The sequence below is a fragment of the Lipotes vexillifer genome, unplaced genomic scaffold (assembly GCF_000442215.2).
Source record: "Lipotes vexillifer unplaced genomic scaffold, Lipotes_vexillifer_v1.1 scaffold1315, whole genome shotgun sequence".
NCBI lineage: Eukaryota > Metazoa > Chordata > Mammalia > Artiodactyla > Lipotidae > Lipotes > Lipotes vexillifer.
This window is the reverse complement of record NW_006785785.1, coordinates 900,991-912,363: the sequence shown is the minus strand read 5'-3', so window position 1 is coordinate 912,363 and position 11,373 is coordinate 900,991. Positions and strand designations below refer to the sequence as shown.

The 11,373-nt window shown below is 47.3% G+C and overlaps 1 protein-coding gene across 2 annotated transcripts in view; it reads right to left on the bottom strand.

Moving 5' to 3' along the window:
* SMYD3 (SET and MYND domain containing 3) overlaps positions 1 to 11,373 on the bottom strand; it is a 727,677-nt gene that overhangs the window by 123,109 nt on the left and 593,195 nt on the right. The window lies entirely within an intron of this gene.

Here is an 11,373-nt window from a genome sequence, read left to right as displayed (position 1 = left end):
AAGAATTCCTTTTTGAACTGCAGCTTTACTATGTAAAAGGAGCTTGAATAGGTGAGTCCTGAAATTTGTTTTCAGTAGGGGGAGGACATTATATATATAAAATAAAATGTACCATTGCTGAGTTTTCTACGAACGATCAAAATAATCTGGACTATAAACAGAAGGGTTCCTGAGAAGGTTCACTCTGCTGGGAAGCGATGAAGAGAATGAGGAACGTGTTGGTTGCAGCAACAACAGCACCTCTGTCCTGAGCCCTGTGTGTCCGTGGCAAGGCCTCCTTTGTCTGTCCTCAGCTTCCTCACTGGTAAAATAAGGTGGTCTCATGACCACTTGAGCCTGGAGCAGCGCACAGCTAGTTCGGCTCTGCTACTGGTGACCACTCCCTCGCACAGCTCCAGTAAAGTCCTTAAAAAGTGTGTCTTCATTTTAAACAACAAACACATGGAAGTAGCCCATCTAAGGCAGGATTGTGCCAGCTGTTCTCAGAATCTTGGCAGCAAGGAGCCTCCTGAATTTCTCCCTTCTCCCTTCGACCACTCAAGCTCCTCTACCTGTCCCACCGCACCCCCCCCCCCACCGTGGCCAGGTGCAAACTCCCCACAACTGCTGTCATTGCTCTTGATACTTGATTCCTTCTCGTTCACCCCCTTTCTTTCCTCTCGCAGCCCCCCACCCTGCCCGAGTCTGACCCATCCCCGGCTCCATCTTACTGCCAATACACCTATTCTTCCAAGTGGAATCCTTTCCCTTTGGATTCTGTCAGGACTAGGATTGCAGTTTCCTACTCTTTTCTTGGATCTCTATTTCCAATCATTTCTCCCGCTTCCTTCCCGTTTGTCCCTTCGGGACACAGTGTCGAATGTTCTCGATCAGGAAATGTTGTCTATCCGCCTTCCTGAGCCACCATAGCCACTCTGCAAACCTCTCTCTTCGCACCAAGCTGTCTTTAATGATCTGTTTCCTCAACTAGCTCAGAACTCCCTGAGGGACCACGACCTAATCAGAACTATTCCCAGTGCCATCATGGTAAGTTATCCAGTGAATGTTTGGGGACAAAGCAGATGAATGTAGGGAGAGGAGTGATCTACGATCCATAGGTAACAGTACTGTAAGAATAAGATACCTTAATTCCACAACAACAAGGACAATCTCAGCCAAGGAAACAGAAGATTGTTCTCTTCACTCCATACTCCTATCTTGACTTGTTTCTAGTATTACTATATCATGATTACGTTGGAAAATGATGTGTTCTCAATGTAACTGTTGGTATTTACCAAATGCCCAGATACTGGTCTAGAACCCAAAGGTGACTGCTACCCACAGCATAAGAAATCCCACGCAAGCTCAGGACCCGTGCTGTGGGACAGCAGCATCAAGGCTGCCTGGGAGGGAGCTCTTGTTCACTCCCCTGGCTCTATCTCCAACATCATCCTGAGCTTCCTGCCGCTCACCTGGCAGAGAGGTCCCTGCCCCCAACTACCCGTGGATGGATCAGTGAGGCCATCTAAGTTCCCCCATACATGGCTGCGAAATAAATACCCTAACTTTATTCCCTTAAGAGTAAAAAACAGGTACCAGATGATATGAGATACTCCACTACGTCAAAGGGTGTCCGTCCACACGATTACATTCAATTGGCCAAATGCTTCCTCTAGGTTTAAAAGTAGAAGCATCCCTGCCAGGTGCCAGTGGTTATTGTTAGAATTAGAAATCTGAGTTTCTTCAATAGGGCAAGGTTGGAATCCAGCAAGACTGGCTGACCACATCCTTGGGAAAGTGACCAGTGGCTCTATCAGGCTCAAACATCAGATGCAGCCATCCAGATCTACTTTGCATCTGGAACACTTAAACAGATGTGTTCACTTGGCTCACCAGTGTTTGATGTTGAAACTCTTGCACTGGGTTAATTTCAGATGGTTCACATTAAGAGGAAAAGGAGAAAGGCAATCTGCTTTCCAGTACTTTCTGTTACCCAATCCTCAGGCAAACTCTAATTAGATTGGATTGGAGAGAGATGAGTACAGGCTAGGAAATAAAATTACTGAACACATAAACTTTTCCAGTAATTCAATAATTCTAGTGTCTTAAAAAAAGAGGAGGCTTTTTTGTGTGTTTTGTTTTGTTCTGTTTCTAAAGCAAAACGAGGTTCAAATATAGTGTCTGCACTTCAGAGAGAGACTGGGAAGTCCTGAAATTCAAAATTATGAGGGAAACAAAGTACAGTTTGCAGTGCTTTTGACCGAGGTACTCTAGTTCATGGATAATATACTGGGAACTAATAGATTAATATACAACATCATTGAAAAACCTTATGATTCACAGGAAACATCTCTGCTGGAACCAATTTCCACCTCCTCTGAAAACATTTCAGATTTAACTTGAGGGGGAAAGTGGCTCTTTCATAAAGTGGAGAAAACAGTGGTTAAAAATAGAGCATTCACTATTATATCAACCACAAACCAATCAATGGGCATTATGGACAGGGAAGGAGAATGTTCTCTCAAGGAAGCATATGTACAACTTGCAGAATGTTCTACTTAGCAATTAAGCAGCGGCACACAATAATTAGAACTTAGTGAAAGGAACACTGGATTCAGTCCTAAAATGAATCTCTGCTCCATAGCTGTGTGATCTTGGCCAGATATTTAACCTCCCTGAAGCTAAGATTTTCAGCAGTAATAATTCTGCATAGATGCACTTTCTAACCCATTACCTTTGCACCCTCTAGAAGCACTAATGTCATGAACGGCATAGTGGCCCGAGTTTTCAATAACCATCCTAGAGGGCAGGGGTCTGACTGGTCTGCTTTGTTTGGTGGGAGGGAGAAAAACAGGCTCATCCTAATATTAGGAAGAGGAGCAAATTACAACGTAATCAAGAACCACTCGGCCATGCCCTGCATCTCTGCATATTTCATTCCCCCTGCCTGGAAGGCTCTTCCTCAACCCAGTCATCCAGACAAACTTCTCTCGCACACCAAAACCCTCCAGTCTTCACAGGCACGATCTGTCGTGTACCTTCCACTGGGCTCCATGATAACTGTAGCAATGGGTCACACTGATGCAGAGGGACGCCACCCAGATGCAGATGGAGGGCAATCACCTTGCAAAGGTTCTTTCTTTCACCTGCTTCATAAAATGGTGAAATCTCAATGCCTGCAAGTGATGGGCACAAACAGTCTACAGCAGGGCTCAAAACTCTGCGTCTCCAAGAGCTCGATCGAAGCTCCAGCCTCCTGCCCCCTCGCAGCCCCCGAGCTGGCTGACCCCAGACTAGATGTCTTCCTCTCAGGCTGGCAAGCCTTCTCCAGACAGCCATCCTGTCACTGCCGTGGATCCAGGGGAGGAGCATTTGGGCAACTCGCAGCACTAAAGCCCAGTCCAACCAAGTGCTGATGCTGGGGGTGGGGGGGTGGGGGTTCACGAAACCACCTGGGCCCCCAGCGGTGCTGTTTCTCTTCACCACCATTGAACTTTCTGTTCCCGCTGCAGCTGTCAGCATTTGTCAATGCCCATCGAACTTGATTCATCAGGACTCTACTGCAACTACAGATTGCCACAAGGCCATACACTGGAACCAACTTGCGGGGTCAAGGTTAAATGTCCAGGAACACAGAATTGCCAGCAGGAAGGGGAATGCCCCCTTCAGGGATTCTAGGAAAGTGATCAAAGCCTTGAGTGTGACTGAGAACCATCAAAGGCCTTTCCCAGCTACGACCTCAACACCTCCCCTCCCTCTGTGCTGGGTATTCCCAAAGCAGTGACTAAAACTCCTTCTCCGAGAATTAAGCTCATTTGCTTATATGAAATCAGGTCCATTTAGAGGAAATAAAAAGCAGTTGGCATCCACACACTCGGCGGAGTTTGAAAGCCTACCCGTGTCAGTGGTGTTTGCTGGAAATCTGCCTTTAGTGCAACAGTGTGTGGATCAGCGTGACTGGCTGATATGCAAAGGCAGGTGAAGATTAAACGAAGACGCTGAGGCAGCAGACACTTCCTACCACCCTCCTCCACGAGAAAGACATGTTCCTGAGAATACAGAATGGGCTTATACGCAGCAGAAGGCCTACTGGCTCTATTTGCAAAAGCACATTTAAGGAGACTTTGTCCCAACTCCCAGCAGAGTCCTGCCGATCTTGTTGTGTAAACACCACAAGGTGGAAGGTTTGAGACTGGGAAAAATGCAAATATTTTACAGGAAAAACTGTTCTAATGGCAGCCCTCATTAAGGCAAAGTATACCCCCAAATTTCAGGGCAGGTTTTGTTTTAATGGAGATGCAAACCACAGCCCCCATCTCCTCCTGCCTGTCACACCTCCACCTCATCTTTCCTTCTTTGGGAACAGCTGCTTTCACTTTCCTCTGCAAACACAGAGGAAAGTGCTTGGAACCGCAGCAGAACAGTTTCAAGTTAGGTATAAGGGGCAGTGTTCTGAGTGCGACGGTTAGCATGACCTGGACGTGGTTCCTGCAGAGACATTTATAAATAGGATGAACAACAGCAGGATGTGGGTTCTCTGCTTGTGGCATACGGGAGTGTGTGACAGGCAGCACCGTGAAATGGAAATAAGGAGGCTGGAGCCCCAAGCCCAGCTCTGCTGCTGGCCTGCTGTGCGCCCTGTAGGCTAACAATGCCTCCTGGCTCAGCTTCCCCAGGTGAGAACCTGATTAAGGTTACCATGGAGATGGAAACGAATCCTTCCACTCCATTAGTCACCTGTGTATATAGTGTCTGTTGTGCCCGAGGACGGACCTGAAATTCTGATGGGAGAGGCTTTGGAATCTGTGGTTGTGCAACAGACTGCAAACACCTTCCTTCTATTTTAAGCTGATCTTTCTCATGTATAAAATACACCAGTCAGAGCAGACAGAGTATGCAGAGGACTGAACAAAGACTAGACCCAGCCCAGTACTGCACTCTGCCAACCAAAGAACTTGACAATTGATTATTTAATTCACACATCTCCTCGAAGGCTTGCATGTATAATGATTAGAGTGGGCAACTTTCCAAACTCACACGAGAATATGGTATTTGCTTATCTGCTAAAGCAAGCACATCAGATTATTTAATCTGTGGTCTCAAACTGAGAGACTACTAGTTTAGGTGGGGTCCACACTAACGATTTCAGATAATGAGTCCTGGACAGAAGTCTAGACGTGCTTTCTTAGGAGGTCATCGTCAGCGTAACCAAAGGAAATTATTTAATGTGACATCAGAGTCTGTCCCTTAACACCAGTGAAGGCCATTTCTGCTAGCTTCCCCTACCTTTTCACAGCTGGCCTGCACCAGCCCTTCACCAGTTCTTACCAATACCCTGTAAGGAAGCACTGAAATCCACAGACCATGTGCCAGATGGGCAAAAAGTTCAAAAGAAATATGTCCCGGTTTGAGGGAGGAATTATCTTTGATATCTCAGTCATATTTTCAAAAAGAAAGCACTCAGGATTGCATTTGTCTCTCAGATGAGAAACACCGGTGCTACTCCAGTTATTCTAAAACAATTCTGTCATCTGTGAATTAATCCACACAGAGCTCTGTTCCTGGAAGCTGGCGGGAGTAGGGGGGAAGGGTCATTCCAGAGGGCATCACTCATAAGCTGAGGGTCTGTCAGGGAGACCACTCCTTCTAAGGTCTGGGAGAGGAGGTGACCAAATTCCATGGTTCAGCTCTTTTTTTGCCCCGCCTCGTACCCATGAGAGACCCTGCACAAAATCACCAGGACTCAGATGCTCTTCCTGGCAACTGTGCATGCCGTGGAAGTAAAGTACTGGCCGAGGGCTCCGTGAGCATTCCCTGGCGCCCCACCAACAGAAAGCACACGTCTGCATTTTATATTCCAGGAAACTCCAATCTGGCCCTCAGCCAGGGGACCTTTTTATAATGTCAAAGATAAAAGCACTGGCCATGTTTGGTGCCCTGCCTCCACCTCCATTCTCCTGTAACCATGTCAGAAACCAAGCAGGCATTACTGTTAACGGAGCCTTCCAGACAAAAGTCTGATGGAGCTTCATAAACGTTACCAGATGATGATCAGAGATGTCCCCACTTCACAGGAAGAGAAAGAGGTACAGGAAGGGGCAAGTGATTTCACGGAGGGCCTGCTGGAAATCCTGGGGAGAACTGGAAACACACACTCAAGTATGTACTCAGAATATTCCTGCTCCTAAAGAATACTCACTGAATCACGGGCATCTTTCACGAGGACCTGGCATGTTGTCAACGTCAAATCTCAAATCCGCCCCCAAATAGTATAGGTATAATGTGTACACTGATGTCTCACAAGGTCCCCACCAAATTTCGCGTGTCCAAAATGTCATTTTGGGTGTACAAGATGGCCTAATTCTCTCTTTTCATACCCCTTGCCCCAGGGAATGCAATGATGCCAGCCACAGAGGATTTATAAAATCATTACCTCTTAATCAGTTTTTATTTTCTTTGTGAGTCATACTCTGTGGGTCAAAGTATACAGCTCCAGCTGTTTTCCTTTAACATTTCTGTTTTATTATTTGTTTAACTTCCCAGATTACTTGAAAGTAAGATTCTAATATTAGTCAATGCTCATCATCAATTAGAATATGCATGGAATTCTTTTCTGGAAGTAGACAAATATGAAAATCCCGCTTGCTCTGCACAAGTGTAGACAGAACTTCACTCAGAGAGTTTAACACATGAGAGAACCTGATTTTCATCACCAACGGGAGCTGAACGCTTTGGGATATGCCTATTTTACATCTATCAGAGGCTTTAGCTCACTCTGGGAGGCTGCAGAGCGCTGACTTCCTGACACATCCTACCAATAACGCACAAACAGCAGATGCACCAGGAATGTGCTTTAAGGGATACCAAGGTCTCTCTGACTTTGTTCCAAACTCGGACCTATTGCTCCTCCAGCTTTGGTTCTCTTCCCTGCTGTCAGGGTCTGATGCAATGAGTATATTTTTAGAATCACCTGAAGAACTTTTTAAAATACAGAGGCCCAGGTCTCCTCTGGGCAAAAGATAGCAGAATCCCTCAGAGGCGGGCAGGTGTCTGCATTTTTTATAAGTTCCCCAGGTTATTCCACCACACAGTCAGGACCAAGGATCACACCTGGTCTTTGCTGCCTCAGTCATTGGCTCTAATCTCTTCGATCCTACTTGTCACTTTTCTTGCAAGACTTGCTGCAAGCGTTTAATGGTTTAGGCTTATTTTCCTGGTCTACTCAATCAACAGTTACATCTCCCATGCTCTCTGCTTCTGCACAGATGAGTTTGTTTAGAATAGACACAAAAAGTGACCAAGTCCAGGGCACTATGATTGTCTTTTTTTTAAATAAATTTATTTATTTATTTGTTTATTTTTGGCTGCCTTGGGTTTTCGTTGCTGCCCGCGGGCTTTCTCTAGCTGTGGCGAGTGGGGGCTACTCTTTGTTGCAGTCCGTGGGCTTCTCATTGCGGTGGCTTCTCTTATTGCAGAGCACGGGCTCTAGGCGCCCGGGCTTCAGTATTTGTGGCACATGGGCTCAGTAGTTGTGGCTTGCGGGCTCTAGAGCGCAGGCTCAGTAGTTGTGGCGCACAGGCTTAGTTGCTCCGCGGCATGTGGGATCTTCCCGGACCGGGGCTCGAACCCGTGTCCCCTGCATTGGCAGGCGGACTCTGAACCACTGTGCCACCAGGAAAGTCCCACTATGATTGTCTTAAGCTCAACACATGCCAACACTTCCAAACGTACACTAGGGCTAGGCGTTGGAACTGCAAAGAAGTAGATGAGACGTGGCCTTAGCCTTGACGGGCTTAGAGTCTAATGGCTGAAAGAGCCACGTAAACATACGGTTCCTAAACACAGCAAGTGAGAAGAGCGAGAGAAGCCCTGGGGTTACGAGTGCGGAGGCAGGGCCCTGTGCCCAACCAGGGTTAGGGAACGTATCCTAGAGAAGACGAGGCCTAAGCTCGCTCTCGAGGGCTACGCAAGTGTTAGCCCGGAGCAGGCAAGGGAGGGGCAGCGCCAAGCAAACAGGGGGCCCCAGGCCACTCAGCAGGGAGGAGTCCTAGCCGCAGGGCAGGAGTGCTGACAGGGAGGGTGGAAGCACACCTCAGGCCTCTCTGGCCCTACTGTGTCTTCGGGTACTTGCAGCTTGGGGGCTGCTTGTTCATAGCTCGAGGCTTTATTTCGGAGGGTGGGGGGGGGTGGTGAACCTGGGGCCCTACTTCCAGATACATCCACAGACCTGAAAACGTAAGGCTGGATGAAACAGTTAATGGAGGGAAAGGGGAGAAAGTAAAGGTTTAGGAACGAGGAGGAGGAGCAGGGCAGGGGCCACACAGAGACGCTGAAGGACCTGAAGTATAACTGCTGTGTTGTTCAAACACTTATGTGGGAAATGCACTGACTGGAGGTGGGAAGACCAGCTAGGCAGGTATTGTAGCAGTCGTGAAGGAGGTGGCATGAACCCAAATAAGGCAATGGCCCCAGGGACAGAGACAGAGGACGGGGCCAAGCTAAGGGAGCTGAAGGAGGTGATGACTTGGGGGGAAGTGGTCTGTGGAGGAAGATGCCAGGACCGTTGTCAAGCCTCTGCCTTCAGCGACTGAGTGCAGGATGAGGCTGCAGGTGAGATCAGGGACAGATTACCAAGGCATTTAGAAAGGCAAGTTCCTCCTGGACACGCTGAATACGAAACGCCTGCAGGGCGCCCAGCTAGGGCTGCCCCACAGCGAGTTAGAAATACAAAACTAGACCCAGAAGTTAGGCACGATCTGGAAGTCACTGCCACATAGGTGGAAGCTGCAGATACGGGAGTGGAGGAAACCAGCCCATCCAGAAGAACCCCAGCGTTTAAGGAGGAAAGGAGGGGAAGTGGAGGAGGGTGCAGGAGCCATGGGGGGGGAGTATTCCTAGAATGAGGGAGGAAGGGTTCCACGGCTCGGAATGCAACACAGGGGCCAACAGGGAAGAGACCGCAGGAGGCCACTCGCCTTGGAGTCAGGGGCTCACTGATGACACCAGAGAGACAGTTTCAGCGGGTGACGATGGTGAAAGCCTATTTGAGGGAGTTAAGAGAAAACGAAGAGACGGGGTCATTCCTTACGTGTGTAGACGACTCTTTCAAGGGGTTTCACAAACTGAAGAAAAGGAAACAGTGGCTAGAGGCAAAAGACGAGGTGGGGAAAGAGGTCTTTTTTTTTTGCGGTACGCGGGCCTCTCACTGTTGCGGCCTCTCCCGTTGCGGAGCACAGGCTCCGGACGCGCAGGCTCAGCGGCCCCGGCTCACGGGCCCAGCCGCTCCGCGGCATGTGGGATCTTCCCGGACCAGGGCACGAACCCGTGTCCCCCGCATCGGCAGGCGGACTCTCAACCACTGCGCCACCAGGGAAGCCCCACTCCCATTTTTAATGCATTTTTGTTTTGTTTTGTTTTGTAACAAAGCAGCCGTAGTCTTGATAATGAGTCCTCATTAAACTATTGGGAAACTACGAGCTTGTAAAATTCTTGACAGTCATTTAAGTTCGCGTTTGCTTTATCCAGCTCTACTCACACAATGGCACCAGTTCACCTTCCAGAACAAAATCTGAGAGCATGATGCTAAAATAGGTGTTAAGCATTTCCCAACAGGAAACAGGACCAGAGGACAACCTCACAGAGTCGGTATCAGGACTAAATGAAATATAACGTGTGTAAAGTGGTCAGCACAGTAACTGCTACACACACACACACACACACACACACACACACACAAAGCTGTATCATGACAGAAGGTCAGACAAGAGCACACAACCCCCAGACAGTTCGAGAGAGAGGAGCAGTCACCTATGAGAAGATAGCGAGGAAGGCAATGCTGAATGACTGCGGCTTTGAGAAAAGGTTCCAGGCTCTGTGAACAGGAAGCAAGCACCAAGGCGATTCGCTGCTTGGGGCAAGTGGTACAAAGTTAACAGACAACAGAAAGAACAGGGCTACATGGTTCTGATTTTTCTCCCTTTCGTTTCTCCCAAAAGAAATTACTCTCAAACAGGACAGAGTAGAACAAGGTATTTCAGGAAAGTTCACATGTTTAATTCCAGACGAACTATATCCCAGGGTAATCAAAGAACTTTGCAGAGATAGTCATCAAAGTATTATTATTCCTCTGAGGAATGAGAGAAAGGGAGTGGCAGCGGAAGTCCAAAGTGGTGGCAAATAGGGTCCCAAGAAAACATAAACGTTTGCATAATGAAGACTCCCCCAATCAGATAACTCAGTGTCTTTCTCTGGCTAAGGCTTACTGCGACTTAAAAAGATAAAGTGGTCTCCACTAGAGGATACCAGCAGGGGAGCAGTGAGAACAAATCCAGCAGTCTGCACTCATCTTCTCATAGCGACTGTGCAAGTACACAGGGTGAATATTACTAACACCGTATATTTCTACCTCAACAAGTATTTAACAAAGTCTTCCATGATATTCTGTGGGCAAGATAATAAAACTCGGAGACCTACTCTACAGCATACTGCCCATCACTAACAATACTGTATTGAATACTTAAAAATTTGCTAAGCGGGTAGATCTTACGTTAAGTGTCTTTTGTTATCACAAAAAATTAATATTAATAAAGACAGTAGAAGGAAACTTTTGGAGGTGATGGACATGTTTCTAGCATAGATTGTGGTGATAGTTTCATGGGTGTGTACTTATCTCCAAATTCATCAAGTTGTATACGTTAACTATGTACAGCTTTTTGGATGTCAGTCATATTTCAATAAAGTGGTTTTTAAAAAAAGGCAGTGAAACCTGGTTAGCATGAGAATGCACGTATATCTGCATGCAACCAGATTCCTGTCTCGGTGACCAACCAACCATGTCTTAGGATTAACTGATGTCAACCTTGAACCACTCCTCGGTAGGAATTCTCCTCATTTTACAGATGAGGCTGAATTTCAGAGAGCTGGCTAGCTACGGTTCAACAAATAATAACATTTATTGAGGTTTACTGAACTAGTTACTTGAAGTGCTTTATCTCATTAAATCATTTTGACAAGGTATAAGGTAAAAACCACTCAATCCCTAATTTATAGGTAAGACTGCAGCTGAGAAAGATGAAGTAACATCCTTAAGTTCAAGGAGCTAGAAAGTGGTGGACACAGAGTTGAGCTCCTGGTTGTATAACTGACGGCCTGAACGCTCTCTGCTAAGCTACGCCGCCTCCAATACTCAGGCGGGTGATGTAAGGAAGCTATTTACTCTCCCCTGCTCCACGAGGCAGAACTAGGACCCTGATGTAAGTTGAAAATGGCAGGCTTGAGCTCATGAGGTTAACTAACAATCACAGGCGCCTGAGAGAGGAAGGATCTACCCAAAGACACTGAATGTGCTGAGATCTCCACCAGAACTGTTCACATCGAGTCGGACACCCACCAGCA